This window comes from Barbus barbus, assembly GCF_936440315.1.
Source record: "Barbus barbus genome assembly, chromosome: 45".
Taxonomy (NCBI): domain Eukaryota; kingdom Metazoa; phylum Chordata; class Actinopteri; order Cypriniformes; family Cyprinidae; genus Barbus; species Barbus barbus.
In genome coordinates, this window is record NC_136723.1 from 9056608 (window position 1) to 9076309 (window position 19702).

The following is a 19702-nucleotide window of genomic DNA, read 5'->3' on the forward strand; positions in this document are numbered from 1 at the left end:
ACGCGTAAAAAGACAGTATAAGTCATTATAATCACACTGTAAAAAAAAAAAAGTTGAGTCAACTTAAAATTTTAAGGCAACCAGCTTAAGCAGATTTTTGAGTTCTTTTTTTGTAGGAGATTCTCAACTTTTTGTTGTATAAACCTAAAACAGCAAGTTGAGAAAACTTAAGTTGACTCAACTTTTTTTTTTTTTAAGTGCAGTAATTATGTCCCCACTGGATGCAACAAATGCCTCGTTTATAATGGGTTTTATTGTTTTGGTCTCGTCGCGCTGGGACACGGCATCACAATACGGTAAGGGGCATAACATTTCCGTCACACGCTTGAGGTATTCGGCCAATCACAATGCACCGGATAGCTGGCCAATTAGAGCACACCTCGCTTCTCAGAACGATGAGATTTGTAAAAATCGATAAGTTTCAGAAAGGTGAAGCATAGAGGAGCAACAATAATGTAGAGTATGTGTAAAATAATGTTTTTTTTTAACCTTAAACCACATAAACACATTGCATTACACTAAATACACAAAATAATGCTCTTTTTAGCAACGTCATATGACCCCTTTAATACACTGAAAAAAAATTTTTGTTGCAAGTTTCATTGACAAATTGCTAGTACATTTCACTAACAATCACAAAGAAACACTCTGAATTAGACTCATTTTTGAAGAAGAAAAACTTTGACAAATCAGGTTACATTGCAAAGAAGAAAGCTTTCTTGATTTATTCATAATGTTTAAAATATGGCTAATAAGAATCTCTGAAATGATTGCAGATATTTTAAGAAAAAAACATGTATTTTCAGTTTTATTCAAAATTATAATTAAAAAAAAATATTTATGTATTTATTTTTGATAGCTGCTGAAATAAAAAACACCAAGTTGTAAGGAATTTTAGGCTTCCCTTCCCCTTCGGACATCTCTGGGGGAATCTCTGGGGACCAGAGTGGACATCCCTTCCACTCTGGTCAAAAAGGCTACCAGGAACATTTTTAGGTATTTTTAGGAGGGGAAAATGCAGAATGCAGACAACTGCAGTAAATTGTTTTCCATAAGTTAGGGGGAATGGATTTGGGAATGTGTGGAAAGCTGGCTCACAGTGACTGCTCTGATTTCAATGGAGATTCGTTTCTGTATTAATATTGTAGCTCAAAATATCTCTATGATCAAAATGACGCAGGAGTTCTCATAGCATCAACAAAAACATACTTTTCTCAAGGGAGGCTCTTACTGTTATTGTACCACACTGGTTGCAGAATAATCTTGTAAAGTGTTGTAATGTCCCTAAATGATTTATTCTAATAAGTGAAAAGTGATTTCCACAATCGCTGTGCAATTTAGTGTTGAAAAGTTGCTAATTTGTCTATTATTTATCTATTTATATATGTACTTGTTTTTATCAGTCCAACAGTGCGAGTGTTCATCATTATATCTGAATTCCTCAGAGCTCAGTGCTGTTTAGCGCTGCTGGTGGGTGATATTTGATACATCAGTATAAGCAGCACAATTTTAGGCTGCGGGGTGCTTTGCCTTCCTCGAGCTCATGAGAGATTTCACACACACGCTCGCACACACCAGCTGCTTTATTGCGTTCGTACTGTATGTGCCGACAGTTTTGGGAAAACCTCATGTCATTTCAGATTTAAGAGGAGGTTGCAGTCGCCAACAAAAGGCTTCAACAGCATATTTTTGGCTTTCTAATGGATGTTCCAACTATGCTAAACCACATATCGCTGCTTCTAGCTCGGGTTTGTTTTTAGGGGCCCCATAAGGCATAAAGTTGTTTCCTTTCAAGTGGAGTGTAAACATATAAAAGGTTGCAGACTGAGTGTGTTCTGACTGTAGTGTTTGGAAATATCTCTGAACATTAAACAATCTTTTATTCCCAAAGCAGTTACTTCAAAATAAATTAGCACATTACTGCAGCGTTTCCCAACCATTTTGGTCTTATGTACCCCCACACATCAGCAAGCCCTCTGCATCAACACCAAACTAGAAAAGTTTTTCTTTTCATTTGTATTATCCTGGATAGCATCCTGAATTATAATTAATGTTATTAGAAGGCAAATCCATATTTTTAATTTTGTCTTACATGCGAGTATCACTTCAAATAAGGTCTGATCATCCTAGATAAGTGTGTGTGTGTGTGTGTGGTGGATGTATAAAATATATTATAAAATATAATTAACATTAATTATATATTTTTAAATACATTAATATATTGGTTATTATTTATTATTAATTATAAATATAATTTATTTTTAATAATAATATATATACATATACATACACATATTAATTAATTAATTAATCAATCAATCAATCATTAATATGAACTGTATATGCATTATACACAGAATAAATATAAAATATATTGTAAAATATAATTAACATTATTTATTTAAATAATTGTTTTCCACGTAATATTACACAGACATATATATTACACAGATAAAAACCTTTATTTCATAACAATATTTCCCCCCATTTTAAATTCATATATCCAATGAAAGGTTAGATTTTTGTGAATTTTTTAAATAAAAGATCAAAATGATTAGCAGTGCAGATTAATTTTCACAGCCTGCTTTGATCATATTAACCAAGGGTGCCGATAGTTTTGGCCATGACTGTATATACATACATACACACATGCATACATACACATATATATATATATATATATATATATATATATATATATATATATATATATATATACATATATTAATATTATTAACATTACAGTATTTTATATTTTACATATATATATATATATATATATATATATATATATATATATATAAAATATAAAATACTGTAATGTTAACTTATATATATATATATATATATATACATACATGTATATATATATATACATATATATATATATATATATATATATATATATATATAATTAATATAATTTAAAATGTATATATTATATTATATTATATCAAAAGCCATCATGTTTTTCCACTTTTTCTTTGCACTGCACCTTCGCCATTGAAATGAATGGATTTTCAGTCTGCTCTGATGCAGTGTAAACTCTACTGTGTAGGTGACCTTACGGAATTGACTAGTTGATGATTTTACAGACACATGCCTGTACTTCAGTTTTCTCCAGCTGCTAGCCGTGAGACTTCTGGTGACTGTTCAATTGAAAACTTATAGGGAGATAAATATAGCAGACGAAAATTGTGCCCCGCTTTGTGTGAAACTCTAGAAACGGATGGTCTTTGGAGAAATCATCACTTGCCATACGGGGGATGATATTAATGCGAGCCTGCAAAACACTGGGTGCAATAACAGCCAGGAGACTGATCAGCGATGCATCAGCCATTTATCGACCACAATTGCGTGGAAAACAATCTTGTGCTCCCTGACTGTTAGAACTTTATAGCATTGCCCTTCAGAAAGGACTGATGACAGCTCTGAGCTAAAAGTGAAACATAAACAGCTGCTGCCCCAGAGTGTGGGGGAAATGTAGACGCATGCATGTGGCGCTCTTCCATAGACAGGGTAGGATGACACAAGTTTTTGGTAAGAGCGAGGACAGCGAATGCCCTCACCGTTAGGGAGAGTAGTTGGGCCCGTGCACCCAGGTGGCTAATACATCCTTGCTGGATTTGGAACAGAAGTGTGAAGCAAAGCACAGAAGGTGGCAGTAATGCAAAATATGGCATACACCTGCCTTTTATATTTGTGTCATGTTCCAGTCCACAATTCTTCTGGTCATATGCGCTCCAGAGGTATTTATAAACCACCATAGACACTTAATACAGCTCATCGCACCTTTTAGCTCAGCTGACTTTAGCAATAAACACAACTGGCCTGAGCAAGAGCGAAAGGGTTAACCTTTTCCTTCCCGTTAGAAAAGGAGGGTGGAAAAACAGAGTGATAGGTCATGGTGAATGCATATAGGGTAGGGGAATTCCTCACTGTCCTTCCTAAACAAGTATTATACAGCTTCAGTGGCTGGGGAAAACCTGATAAATGGTACTTTAGACTAAATTAAAAGCTAGATTAAGTATCAAGAAAAGGATATTATTGTCATTGTGGTGAAAGGATTTTGTTTCTGAAATGAGTTAAACAATGAACAAAATAGCTGTTGCAATCTCAAAGCGGGAATTAGCATAAACTGTCATATATGTACTTCATTTTTTTTTTTTTAAAGAAAACTGAGCTACTGCCAGGGGGAGCAACTGTGTAAAGATAAGTTTATGAGTAAAATTTAATTTAATTTTATTATTTTTTTAATTTTGTGAATTAAAAAGTTAGTAAACACATTTTTATTGCTTTTTATTTTATTGCAGATTTTACTGACAATTTGTTTTTTACCGACAAGGTAACATTTACTTTTCTATTTTTTTTACTTTTTTTTTTTTTAGATATTTCTTTTTTATTTATTCCTCAAAAAGTATTCTATTTTAACTCAAACAGTAGAGCATGACACTAGCAATCCCAGTGTCAAGGGTTTGATTCCCAGGGAAAGCAAGAACTGATAACTGATGTGTACCTTGAATGCAGTGCTGCTTTGGATAAAAGCATCTGCCACGTGCATAAATGTAAAATACTTGTATGCCTATTACCTACATAAAAAAATAGCTTCCTGGGGACAATACCAAGATGACTGCTGAGTGAACTGAAAGGGACTAACACATCTGGTGTAATAATATCGACAGATTACTAAAGTGTGTTACCGCCTCAGTAATGCAAGAACGCATATAAGTACAATGGTATTGCACACTTGTAATGTATTAGCACTGATGTTTGCATATTTGATTCTCTGGCCTTAGACTGCACATATGTGTTTCCATGAGCCTGCACGTGTGTGTCTCATCTTGTGTGTAAGCGACAGACTCATGAAAATCATCTTAAACCAGGGAATCTGCTGAAAGCTCCGTGCCTGACTCTCCTGCGTCCCAGCTCTCATTCCTGAAGTCCCAGGACAGGAAGCAGAGCGAGCTGCAGGCCTCAGAGAGTGTCTGGGTTTGGGCAGATGGGAGCTGGAGTTTGGCTGAGGGCCAGAGAAGCTCCGGTGAGCGGAGAGAAACGAAACAGCATATGAGCTCAGGGATGCATATTCCACACAGCAAGGTGACCAAAAATCTTATAGACTTTTTTAAATTATAGGATGAATAATAAGAATGTATAATAAGGAAACAAAATTGATCAAAATAAGACTTTTAAAAAAAAATCTAAATTCTAAAGGATCACGTGACAATGAAGACTGGAGGAATAACTGGAATAGCGAAACTTTTGCCATAACAAGAATAAATTATGTTTTAAAATATATTTAAATGTTAAAAATACAGTATTTCACTAATTTGCTGCTTTTACTATATTTTTCATCAAATAAATGTGGCCTTGATTAGTATAAGAGAGTAGTGTACATACTCTCTTATGCTCATCAAGGCCGCATTTATTTGATGAAAAATACAGTAGAAATCAGTAAAGTTTAAATTCAGTATTTCTGAAAACAATCATGAAACAACCAGTTTACATTTATTTATTAAAATATAGCCGTTATGATGCAATCTAGTGCTGCTGTGACATCATGGGCTTTATAAAAATGTGTGATTCTTCCATTCAGAGGTCGGTGGTTTACAGGTTTTGAAGTTCCCATAAACTCTTCTCTGAAAGTCTGAGGAAAATAAAAATTTCATGGTGAGGTGATGTGCCATTTAAAAGATTCAGAAGGATTTGTTTCGGATAAGAGCCTGGATCTACCTGTCTCATTGCTACGCCTGAAGATATTTTTAGCAGTTAAGTCGTTCTCCTGTTTGGATTTCTGTAGCTCGCTAATGTAGAGAAGACTGCGGCAAATATTCCAAGATTCAGATGGAGTGAAATGCGCTATGCACTGAGTGGGAAAGTGTTGTTTTGACACGGAGAGCACAGCATATACTTCATTAAGCGCTAATATTGTTTTGTGAGTTTGTGTGTCTAAAAAGGTAAAAAAATAAACTTTTGCTTCATGCAGCATGTGCGTTTGTTTTGTTGTCAGTGTGTATATATAGATATATATACATAAGCTTAATGTGTCTGCGTGTTGCCTCATATTCCTCTTGTTGTGTCTAGCACGGCCTCCTATGCCAGCTGCACACTGGTTTAATGTGAAGTTTAAGCCTCTCGTGACGCCAACTAGAGTCTAGTTACACTAGTGGGAATACCTGCTATTGTCCACTAAATCCCTTCTAATTCCCAGGAATTCTGCTTTCATTCCACTCAACCTCCTTGGTGCTGCCACACTTCCATAAGTTAATATAAGTGATCTTAAAGAGATTCTCCGCCATGATGTCTTTTAAATCTATTGATAATATCTATTAAAAAAAAACAGACCTCAACATTTGTCAGGCTGTGTGGCTTTAAATCTAACAGCATTATTGTGAATTAAGGGGTTCCACAGGGCTGTGTGTTATCACCTATTTTATTTTCTATATATATATGAAAAAAATCAGATGTGATATCATTGGTCACTTTTGAAATATGCTGATGACATGGCCTTGGTGGCTTGTATGAGTGATGAGCAATCCCTGGTTACTGATAGGCAATTTGTTGATTCCATGGTCCTCAGTTAGAGAGTTTGCTGCAGTTAAATACAGTATAAGTAAGACTGAAGAGTTGTGTTGTGGGAGGTTTCATTCATTTCATTCATACTTGGGGGGGGGTGTAGTGGAGCAGGGTGAGACCTTTTAATTTTTGGGCACTTAGATTGATAAGCATCAGTCTTTCACACAGCAGGCACATAGTGTCTATAAGAAAGCTCAACAGCGATTATCTCTTTTGAGAGAGTTAAAGGGCTTCAATGTAAGATAGGACACCTTAACACTTGTGGAATCAGTTATAACCTTTAATATTGTTTCTTGGTTTAACTTTCTTTCAGTTGAAAACAAGAAAAAATTATCAAGAGTAATCTAAAATTATTGGGTACCCATAGACTCAACTTTTAGATTTCTATAAGTGTGCTGTAAAGAGGAAAGCAGCTTCTATAGTTACTGACCCCTCTCATCCTTTGCATTATTTCTTTCAGCTTCTCCCATCAGGTTGTCGGTTTATAACTCCTTTGGCCAGAAGTAAGGCTTATAGTAATTATTTTATTCCTACTGCAATGTCTATTCTAAATAAGGCCAAGCAGATTTGTCAGGATCTTGTATCTTAGGTTTGTTATCATTCATTTTAGAGTTTTTTTGTGGATTAATTTTGGTTTGATTGTTGTGTCTTTTACCTAAGACAAATTTCTATCACTGGTTGATAGATAATAAAGTTTTTTGAATATTGAATCTTGGATCTTTATATGCACTGTTTTTGGCACTAGAGTTAGTTGTGCTTGCCATCCATATTCAAAAGTTACTATTTTATCCAATTTTAAAAATTTTGTGATGCCAAGTCACAATCTTCTTATAAAGAGAAAGAGGTTGTCAAGCTTGCAGATGTTTTTGACGACTGCTATCAGGCGTTTCTCGCTGCAAAGGGCTTTTTCATATATTGTGCAGAAATACAATTACGCCCTAATGTTACACACTTTATTAGAGGAGAGACACACGGGATATGAATTGTTCCATGGTTGTCATAGTAACAGGAACTTCTAAACCCCCAGCAACAAATGTTGTTCTCGCAGTCTTTGAATAGCTGGGGGCTGTTAGTGGCAAAGCATTGTGGGTAATTACCACCTAAACCTTGCATTTCTTGGGTCAAAATCAAGAGGATTTAGAGTTTGAGATGAGTCATGGTGTTGATCTAATAACTGCAGTAGACTGTGTAGTCATATTTATTGGGCACACTTTATTTTTAGGTCCAATTCTTGCTATTGACAACCATTAACTACAACTTTTACCTCAATAAACTCCTAATTTTGGATGTAGAATAGGGTCATGCAGAATATGAGCTTTATAAAATACTAATAAACAGCCAATATGTTAGTATGCTAAAATGTTACCTATTTATTTTAATAGGACAGTCAAGACCAAACAGACAAGAGAATATAAAGAGGGTACTGTAATACTGTAACACTGGAGAAAGCTATCTATTAGCATTGACATTCATCACAAAAACTTTTCTTTGTCCAAAAAGCAATCCGGCACTGGTAAAATATCTAAACTGTAATATAATGAAATGCACTAAGTTTTATTTTGTTAAAGTACAGCTAAAGGCCTGTTCACACCAAGCTGAGTGTTCGATGCAATAAACAGTTTATTTGAATTTGAATGAACATTCGCAATCTCATGCTGTAAATGTGCTGACTATTCGTGTTGGTGTAAACAGTACTTTTAAAATGCTGTGAGAAAAGGAAGATGATTTTTGATGTATTATGGTATTAACCAGCAGTGCCTAACAAACCTATGCTAACCAGTTTGATGTTAACCACCTTGACTGGTCCCCCTGCTACCATTCCACCATGCACCATGGCAGGGTGCAATATCAATGCTTGTAGTAAACACCGCATGCAATGTTCAAACCTGTGCCAAAGCTAACCTGTTTATTGATATTTTACTTACAATCACAAGTAGCCTCCCAAGTGTTATGTGAGAAAAATAACGAATATAAATATTACATGTAAAACTCAAAATGTTGCCTTCTCATTTAACGGAAATGAAATAAATTTACAGACCTGTTCACACCAAGAATTATAACTATAAATAGAACTTTATATTACCATATAAAATATTGGTCACAGATTATTAGTCACTTTCTAAATAATAAAAGTATAGCACATCCACTAGTAATTATATATAAATAAATTGTTTTTTGGAATCTTCCCGTCCCTAATATATATCTCGAGGGGTGAGAACCAGAAAGGCGTAAGTGACATTTCACCAACTTTACAGGAGATCCAAAACAAAAATGTTACCATAGTTTAATCTGACTTTGTGTACTGATTTCAATTGTTTATAATAAAAATTTGTATTCTCATGGATGACAGTACTACTTTTGTCAGTAGAAAGAGCTCATTAAGATATATATGTGTATATATATCTTCTGAAATAGGCCTATATATCTCCATTTCACTAAAACTTTCACGTATGCCCTTCTGGTTCTCACCCCTCGATATATATAGTTCAAACTCTAGCTAATCGCTAATTGGTTCATTCATACGCCACAGCACCAGCTTATCAGGAGTACTTCCTAATCCACGTAAGCATATATAGCGTATCCTTGCCTGTGTTCGGTATGATGCACGCTTAAGAAAGCTTATGTTACTCCTCCTCCTCCCCAGCTCCACCTGTAGAGATCTGCTAGGGGGGTTCTACATTTCTTAAAGCAGCCATCCTTCATAATTTTTGACTAAGCTGAACTAATTATTGTATTTGCTCTACAGCAGCAGCAGCATAGCAGATCTCGTCCGCCAAAATCAAGCTTATGTAAATTTCATACCCATGCCAATAAATGCTGGTTGAAATTATCACTCCGAGAGTTGTCATGACTAAAATATATATATATATATATATATATATTAGTGCTGTCAAATGAGTAATCGCAATTAATCGCATCCAAAATAAAAGTTTTTTTTTTTACACAAAATATGTGTGTGTACTGTGTATATTTATTATGTGTATATAAAGACACACATACAGCATATATTTGGAAAATATTTACATGTATTTATGTGTATCTATTTATATTCATATAAATTATATCATATATATATCTATATATATATATATATATATATATATATATATATATTTAATTTATGAATGTAACATTTTTCTTAAATATATACATGCATGTGTGTGTATATATATATATATATATATATATATATATATATATATATATAAAGTGTAACAAAATGACAAAAGCAAATAAAATAAAAACAAAACAAATATAAATAAAAAAATATATAAAAATAAAAGCTAATTTAAAATATGTATAAGTACATGTTTATATAAAATAAGTTCTTAAATAAATACTATAGAAATAAGACTAAAATAACACCGAGTCAGACCATGAGACCATCAGACATGAGACCTCAACTGTCTCCTTCGCTATATGTAGAATTATTATTCAGAGCGGCTGGAGGGAATGCAGGAGGTCGGTGTGGAGATGGAGGGAGTCTGGAATTAGGTATTTCACACTTCACAGAGGTGCTCTGTGTATTAGAGAAAGAGGTTTACCCTAAAGTTCAACTTTCACTGGCTGTTTGAATGAGGGGTGGAAAGGGCAAGGCACAAATCTTCTGTTCATCTGGTACTGTTTGAAGGGTACTGTGGTGTGTATGAGGGACCTATTAGTGTGTATTTCTGTAAATAAGCTGTTTGTGTGTGTGTGGTGTCCTGGTTGTTTGTTAAGGGGCCCTGTACTGTTGATGTGGTGGTCTGCTGCAACAGGAACGCTAATGCTTCCTCTGAGGCCGGTGAGGAACAGCATGATTAGCCCTCCAGCCCCCCGGGGGGAGCCGCTGCGCTATCCTTGCTCTAATTCACTTTGACGTCAACAAGAAGGCAGATCAGGTCTCATGAGGGGGAGAGGAAGGTGGGCTGCGGACTGTATGGATGTGTGTGGAGGGCTCTGGGGCTTTGGGAGGCTGCGGGAGGGATTACAGAAACCTAAAATGTTTTCTTTGTAGTTTGAAAGAAACCTGAGAAAGGTTTCACACGAACCTGTACTGACAGACTGAAGCGTGGGGGGCTGGCCGCCATTCCCGCCTCTGTCTTTATCTTTGTTTGCCCACCTACCCAAGCTCACACACATACATACAGCTTCTATTAAGCCAGAACAGCAGGACACACACATACATATACTTTCACGCAAAATATCAAATTACTTTTCAAATTGTGGGTCAGCAGGCCCATGGGTATCACACAGCGTCAATAAAAAAAAGATCCCCATTTTCCTAAGCATGCGGTGTTGCTTATACCTAAATCAACATTTCTGCTCATTTTACAAGTTGTGCTGTAATGCGGCTGAAGTAATGATCTCAGGTTTGCTTTTAGAACGCAGGCCGTTAGATGTAACTGTACTCAGAAGGCTTCTTTTCTTGTGTTGTAGACTGTCTGCAGGGCAGTGCGCTGTCGGACCGACTCCAACTTCAGATGCTCCGATGCTGAGAACAAGCAAACTGTAAGTTCCTAAATCAACACTTCCACGTCCATTCAAAAGCACACGTGTTCTGTTCCAAAGCTGCCTATGTAGGCAGTATTTTAAGTATCGTAGACATGCCCCTAATGCAAAGGTTGTTGTAGGTTATCTACGATCAGGGTTGGGCAAAATTCTCTAAAAAAATCTATCTATCTATCTATCTGTCTGTCTGTCTGTCTGTCTGTCTGTCTGTCTGTCTGTCTGTCTGTCTGTCTGTCTGTCTGTCTGTCTGTCTGTCTGTCTGTCTGTCTGTCTGTCTGTCTGTCTGTCTGTCTGTCTGTCTGTCATTCTATCTATCATTCTATCTATCATTCTATCATTTTATCTATCATTCTATCATTTTATCTTTCACTCTATCCATTACTCTGTTTTATCTTTCTTCGTTATATCATTCAATTATTCTATATATTGTTCATCATATCACTGTTTTGTTTAGTTTATATTTTTTCAGTTGTTTGTTCTGTCATTTGTTCTATAATTTGTTCTGTTTTTCGTTCATCATTCTATCAGTCTGAGTCGGTTCTGTCATTTTGTCTATGTTTCTATCATTTGTTCTGTCTCTGTATTGTTTGTTCTATCATTCTCTTCTTTATTCTATATCTATCTAGATATTCATTCATTCATTCATTCATTTAACTCTATTAATTTAATACTGAAAAGAACAAAGTACTTAAATCTAAATACAAAACTGCTATTTTACACAAATGTTTGTCTGAGCTGTTAATATCTTATGCTTATTAGAGTTAGCTTAGCAACATGCTAACAACAAACTCCATAGAAATTCATTGTAAACTATGCACTTAAAGGATTAGTTCACTTTTAAAAACACTTTTGCTGTTTAAGGTTTTTGATGAAAACATTTCTCCATATAATGAACTTCAATGGGGCCCAAACGGTTCAATGTCAAAATGACAGTTTCAGTGCAGCTTCAAAGGGCTTTAAACGATACCAGACGATGAATAGGGGTGTTATCTAGCGAAACGATCGGTCATTTCAAAAATAAATAAAAAAGTTTTATAAGCACAAATGCTCGCCTTGCTCTGTTCTGTGATGCGCGTTCGTGACGTCACGTAATACGCAATTACGTTGAAAAGGTCACGGTTGACTTAGGCAGAAGTACCGAGTCAGTAGGCTTTTTAATATTAAAACACCCAGGATACGCACACAAAATGGGCATTTTAAACGATAAACTGACACAAAGACATTTGAATATGTGTATATAGTCCTCCTTCCGCACATTTGTAAACACTGACTCGGTACTTCCGCCTAAGTCAACCGTGACCTTTTCAACGTCATTGCGTATTACGTGACGTCACGAACGCGCATCACAGAACAGAGCAAGGCGAGCATTTGTGCTTATAAAACGTAAACTTTTTTATTTATTTTTGAAATGACCGATCGTTTCGCTAGATAAGACCCTTATTCATCGTCTGGTATCGTTTAAAGCCCTTTGAAGCTGCACTGAAACTGTCATTTTGACCTTGAACCGTTTGGGCCCCATTGAAGTTCATTATATGGAGAAATGTTTTCATCAAAAACCTTAATTTCTTTTCGACTGAAGAAAGAAAGACATAGACATCTTGGATGACATGGGGTTGAGTAAATTATCAGCAAAAGTTTTTTTAAAAGTGAACTAATCCTTTAATGTGAAAAATGCTATTTTGTGCGATGGCACTTATTTATTATTTGCTGCCTCAGGTTTCATTCTCAGTTCACCATTTATGAGGTTCAGTTTCATTTTAGGATGCTAGCAGCTGCTTATGTAGGCAGCAGACAGCAAGGGAACTCACTAGGTGTTGGAACAGAGCCATGATTGTCGCCAGATTATTTTCTTCCATTTTAAAGTGAGAAAGGTAAACCAAGGTTGTTTTCACAAATGCGCCAAACAGCTTTTGTAGTCATGCATTAAGTGTAGTCTCTCATAATCATACTATTTCTATAGAGTTTTTTGTTTTTGTTTGTTTTTTGGCATTGATAGCACATAAAATACATGCTTTTGAAGATGACTGATAAATATGCAGTGTCACCTATCGAGCCGCCTAGAATATACAAACCTGTGATTTCTCTGCAGTGATATTGCTCTTCTGGAGTCACTGAGTTATTCCTTGCTGGTTTAGTCAGAATTGGGCCTTTACAGATGATTTCCGAAATGAATTTTCCAGCACTTGCTGTTTGTCTGCAATCACCCTGGCTGTGTTGTTTAAGAGTTTGTTTCCTCACTTTAATAGCAATTTTTGTTATGTCCTTATAGAGTGCGAATTTGTTCAAAAACACAATTTGTGTCTTTAATGGTTCGTGGGCTCAGGGTGGAATTATTGTGGATGAGTGAGAGAGGCCGAGTCTGAGGGATACATTTGTGTGTGTCGCAATATGCAGAAAGGGTAACTCTTTGCTTTTCAGAGGGGGTAAAAGCCAGGCAAGTCTCTTTAATTGAGTGGGAAAACAGCTGGGTATCTACAGCCATTTTACCCCACAGCAGCATGGAATTGACTATCTCAATATCCTCCTGACTCTAATCGCTCATAACCCCAAATTCCCCCTTTCTTTCTCTCCCCCTCACTCTCGGGAGTCCTGCCGAGGATTGTTTTACGCTTAATTTTGTTAAACCTAATGAGATTTCCCTAATTAAATCTCCTCCTGACTTGAAAGCTCTCTCTCCTGTCGAGTGAAGTGATTGTTTGTAGATCTTCTTAGACAAATAAACATTTTGGGAGCGAAAGCACAGCACAAGAGAGATGGTAGGAGCCTACATCTTTTCATTTTTGCGGTAGCAGCCCTGTGCTACACTCACTACGCTTTGCTTAATGTCTTTTCACCTCATTTTTTATCTTCTCAAGTGATCAATACTAGTTCCTCAGGTCTCATATTACAGCTAAGATGAAGTGAATTAACTTATTGTACATTATGTCAAATCTTAGCTGGGAGCAACCATATAAATGTAGTGATGCTATTAACTTTGTAGTAGCGTAACAGAAGCTCTGCCACCTTCAAAACTGATTTGTTTTTTTAATTATAAGCCACTTTTTCCAACAAGAAGTAGTGTTGTTTTTTGTAATATTGTTTTGTATAAGCAGATTTGAAATTGCGCAAACTGATGTAGTAATCAAACACACTCACCTAAAATGAATTTGAACCATGGCTAACTAACCTTTATGGCTAAGTTTTAATGCAGCGTCCCCTGTACTGTGAAATAGTAGTGATTCTAGACAGATCCACAACTGAAAGCCTCTTTTATAGAAGCAATATTGTCATTTATATAAGGTTGTATGAATATGTATGTATGTGTGTGTGTGTGCCATGATCTTGTTTTGTGTAGTAAAGTGCCGCTGGGTGTGTTTGGTCTATTGAACTCTCTGAATAAAAGGCCTTGAAAGTATTGTTGACTGCGGTCATTGAGCTGGTATTGTGGATGCCCATGGGAGACTATTGTGGGACTCGACCTTCTGTTTCCCGTGCCGACTCCGGAAAGCTAGTGCCAAGACGCCTTCACACACACATCACAGACACACACCATTCCAACCAATTCTTTGCCCCCTCCTGTGGACCGTTGGGCAGTCTGCCCAGCTCTTGTGAAAGGTGCCCTCTGATTTTACCCCCTCTGATCAGGTTTCTGCCACCCGTTGGCCAATTGGATGTGAGTAAGTAGGGTGAGGAGTCAAGGGAGATGTCCTGGCTTCTGGAAAAAGCAGACCACACACAACACCTAGATCCCCGTGTGACTGTTCATTATTACAGGACTGCCTTGACAAAGCGTTCTTTGCATGGAATATAACCATTGTTTATTTGATTTCCAGAAAGCTCCATTTAAAACATGAAATCAAAACAAGCCATGCACAATGCATCAGAGCACGTTAATCAAAAAGGAAAAAATGTATAGACTTCATTATTTTTTCTTTAAAATGTTATAATTTTATCCATGTCTCCACGCAATCAGTTTTCTGCTGAAATAATCAAGGCTGTGGCAAAATATACTAACTAATAATATTATAGCTTAATGTTTTTATAATCAAAGTCCCACCTACATTATTTATGCCACATTACAATGTGTTTTTGGCATTATGAAGGTACATTGAACTAAAATCAACCTGTCAGTTGACTTCAAATCATAGAAAACATTTAATTTCAGCAGATTCTAATACTAAAAACGTATTATTTCCATAAATATAGTATCGTGGAATTTTAGAATTGTAATTTCGGTTCTTGGAAAAGCATTATAATTCATGAAAAAGCCATGGACATTGTTATAATGAATATATATTTTTCTAGCTACACTTAGATATACAATATTTAATCACTTTATGAGTAAAATACTGAGGAAAAACATGAAAAAAATCTGGAAATTTATTGGTGAAAAGTTGTGTGAATCCTGCATTTATTATTATTAATGTTGTTAATTTATTATTATGGCAGCTGAAAGAGCATTTGCAAAACATTTAACTTCCCAATTTCTGTGTCAAACATCATGTAAGGCAGCACTTTATTTTATCTAATGGTTTTATTTTTGTGATTTATATTATTTTCTTATGAATTGTGCACATTTGGACCTAGGACGTAGTAAATGTGGTCCATTTTGATTTCATGTTGCTGTTTAATAGTGGATATAATTTTTTTTTTCTTTTCCGTATAGCATCAGTTTAGGTGGGCATTAACAGTACAGTACCTTGTGTCATTGAGCAGTTGATTAGTATGATTCCTTTTGCTCTTTCTATAACAATCTGAACCTCATCATCATCATCATCATCATCTCCACCACCCCTGGCCTTCACCCCGAGTCTGTTCCTCATCAGCCTCGATTAGCATTATGTTGATTTAGCCTAGCAGCCCCCACCAACCCAACGGAGGCTTATTAGGTGGAATATTTTTATTTTTTTTTATACCCGTTTTCTTGGGGTCCCTGTCGGCATTTCCAATTACTCTCGCCGTTCGGCTGTAATTGCCTCCGTGCTAATGGCTGCCAGACAATTGTGCTAAATGAGGTGAAGGCGCGAGGCAGCGAGCTCGACTTCATTAAGAGCTAATGGGATTTTATTGGGGGGACTGAAGACCCAGCTCATCAAAAAGGAGAGATGGAAGGAAAACAAAACAGATGGAGGAGAAGAGGCTGAGAGAGTTTTATAGGCGTTTTCCTCTGTGTCTGCTTGTCTTAAGTTATGTCGGACAAGAATGCGCAACCCTACTGTTTTACCGGTAGAAATACAGACACACACACTTGCATCTCTCAAATGCACAGACACACGCAAAACATATGCGCTCTGCTAAACAAACATCCATGTGCATATAACTGATAGATACACATACAAACGCATTAAAATTCAACTTAACGTGCATGCTTTAAAACATGAAAGAGATGGAATTACAGTGAAGATTTTGTGATAATCTGTCCATGTCAATCTGATTACACTGATTTATTAGATAACATAAATCGAGTGCCAAACTTTGCGCTTTAAAGTGTGCATCACTTCTAGCTGAAAAGAGCATTTGCTTGGCAGCAATCTGACAAAAAAAAATCCCATTTCCCAAATTTCAGTTGTTAGTTTTTCACAAGTAGACTGTTTACATATGATGAAAGATGCAAAACGGCATCACGTCTGACTGGATGTCATATAGATGTTAAATAGCTCTTCAAATCAACGTCAGAGGAAAGATTTAATGTTCATTCAAAGCTAACCCATAAAACACTGAAGTGTGTTTTCGTTTTAAACCTTGTTTATCTCTCTCATTTGAGCAGATTTATATCTGTGTGTAAGACAGAGACAGGAAGTCTTTTTGGAGCGCTAATACTAATAGAAACAACCTGACATAGATAGCATTTCCTTAGTGGGTGATTTAACTGTCTTTTGTCATGCTGTTCTGCTTAAAACAAACGCACTGCTCTGTTAGTGTTTTCAGGGTTTGGCTCTATAGCATGTTTACTGAGAACAGATGCTCTTCTAACTTTCTGAACACTAGCTGTGCACACTTGCTTTTGTCGTTTACCATGCTTAATTTTTATTGTAATGTTTTTCATAAGGTTTTATGGTTTTACTTTAAATATGCCACTTTAGATAATTCAAATATGATCATAAACTCTTATTTGTATGCACAATATAATTTATATAAGTAGAAATGTTTTTTATTTTATTATTTTTTTGTTCCCTAATTCAAGATCACATAAAATAGTTTGATAAATGCAGATGTTTTTTACTTAAACAGGATGTTTGGGCAGAACATATTGACAGGTTCATCATTTTCTAATTGCCAAGTCACAGCCATGAACATCATTTGCTACTTGTGGGCATGACATTCTCTTAATAGAGACATTCGATTGGACAAAATCTGATTAGTGCAGAATGATAATATTTTTTTTTAGAGCAGAAATACTGTATTTTGTATTATTATTATTATTTTTTTTTTTACAGTATTTCTATTCTAGGACCCCATGAAATAAAGTTTTATGGCATTTAGGCCATGTTTATTAGTATTCTCTATGAGGCTGAATTCAATTGTAACAATTATGTAATTTAAAAAATAAAAAGGTTGATTTACATAGAAGACAAAGCAAATCTTAAGACAGAGCAAATACTATTCTATATGAGTTTAGCAGCAGTTTAGCTCTACCTGTCACCGCTGCATACGGATCTATGTGTTCAACCACAGGGCAGCTGCTAAACTGATTCAGAGACAGTATTACCGTGTAATCGGGTTATCTCTGAGGTGGAAAAGAGAGGAAAATCTAAGCCCTGATTAGATAAAAGGCATAGCTTCCAGCCATAACATCTAACCATAATATGACATCGGATAGGCTCTGGCAATGTGAAAAATAGGTCTCTGATTTTGTCATCCTATGTTTCTTTATTTATTTACTGTAATTTTAGATTTTAGAGGGGAACATCTGTTTTGATTTGAATGTCGGATAATGACGGTTTAATGGATCATGCTATGGATAGAGTGAAGAACCGTGGGATGTTCGTGATTGATGTGGATGGGAGACTTGAGTCACCGCTCTGGTTTTTTGAAAGAGTTTGCCAGGGAATTTTTCAGGGAAAGAGTAAGAGTGAATGTGAGAGTTTGGTGAAAAGCAAGTAAATGAGTGAATGAAAGAGATTGATATGACATTATCAAATGAAATAAAATAGTCAGTGGTTAAAAAAACGACAACAACAAAAAAAAACTTGCTTTCAGATAATCACAACTTGGTTGGATTTGTGGATGTTAAGCTTATAATATGTGAGGTATAATGTACAGTCAGTACAGTCATGATCACAAAAAAGGTAAATAAATAGACCCATATTCTTTTATTTATGAACTTACCAGATCAGTGAAATTCCCAACCAGGGTAGCTTTAGATAGTTTTAGCATTTAAAATTATATTCTATAACCAGTAATAAATAAACACATAAATGGACCATACTGACATTAAAGGGATTATCACAGCAAAATATTAATTCATAAATTTCTCACTCTGTATATCTTCAACTTCTTCCATGGAACACAAAATGAAATGATTATAAACCATAATGTTTTAAAACAGACAAAACATTAACATTAAAACGCCATTTACTTTCATTATGTGAAAAAGAGCGGCTTTGATGCTATAGATGTTCCACAAAATGATAAAGTAATTATTTTATTAATTTTTTTTATAAGAGACAATGGAATAATATGAGAGAGAAAAAACTAGCACAGCTATATAATTGTTTGCCAGGGGCAACGGTCAATTAAATAGTAGTATAGCAGTCATTATTTTCAAATATTTGACTACAGAACACTGAGATCAGAATCAAGTATTCCAGGGAGAAGAGCAATAATACTGTCTTAATATTATTTTTCCCCTTACCCCTTGGTTACATCAGCAGAAAAAGTTATACATTTTTGATGAAACTTTATGAAAGCAAGCGTTTTTGGTCTGTAAAGTAACATGCACTGATGAATCATGCACAATAATAGCGGCAACATTTTCATTAAGAAAGTAAATGGGGTCAATTTTGCTTTTATGTTGTCTTTAACAAGAAACAGAGGGTCTTAGGTTGAATTCTCTGCTCCCATGGATATATTTTTTTGTAGCTGTTGATAAAGAAATGAGAGAGCGGGTGACTGAACCAACGGGTGAGTCAGAGCGAGGAAGAAAGAAAGTAACCCTGTCCCGGCACCAACAGCTGTGTTGCAGCTGCCAGTGGCTCCTGCTGAGGGTGAGCAGCTCAATTCTCCAGGGTCAGATCTGTGGTATGGCGGTATCCGTGGCAACGGGCTTTGGGCCTGTGCGGCAAGAACAATCCTGCCTCTGAGAGCCGAGCACTGTGCTCTGAGCTCAACACACCGGAATGTTCTGCACCAAGAGAGGGAAAATGGAGCAGAGGGTGAGGGATGGAGACAGAGATGAGGTAAAGAGAGAGAGTGAAATGGGAGAGCGAGAGGTGTCAAGAAAGCAACAGTCACCCTTCAGTGGAATTGACATTAACGTAAAATAAATATAAAAGATTTAATTTATTTAGGGAAAAAAGCTGTCCAAACTTGCCTGGCCGTACGTGAAAAAGTAATTGCCCCTAAATCTAATAACTGGTTGTGCCACCCTTTGCAGCAACAACTGCAATCAAGCATTTGCAATAATTGCCAATGAGTCTTTCACATCGCTGTGGAGGAA

The 19702-nt window shown here is 35.9% G+C and overlaps 1 protein-coding gene across 1 annotated transcript in view; it reads left to right on the plus strand.

Moving 5' to 3' along the window:
* The window catches only part of LOC306864238 (homeobox protein PKNOX2-like), a 67393-nt gene that overhangs the window by 6369 nt on the left and 41322 nt on the right, over positions 1 to 19702 (plus strand). The window contains exon 2 of the mRNA XM_079408090.1: positions 10993 to 11064. The gene's annotated coding sequence lies outside the window, so the exon portion shown is untranslated. The remainder of the gene's footprint in view (positions 1 to 10992; positions 11065 to 19702) is intronic.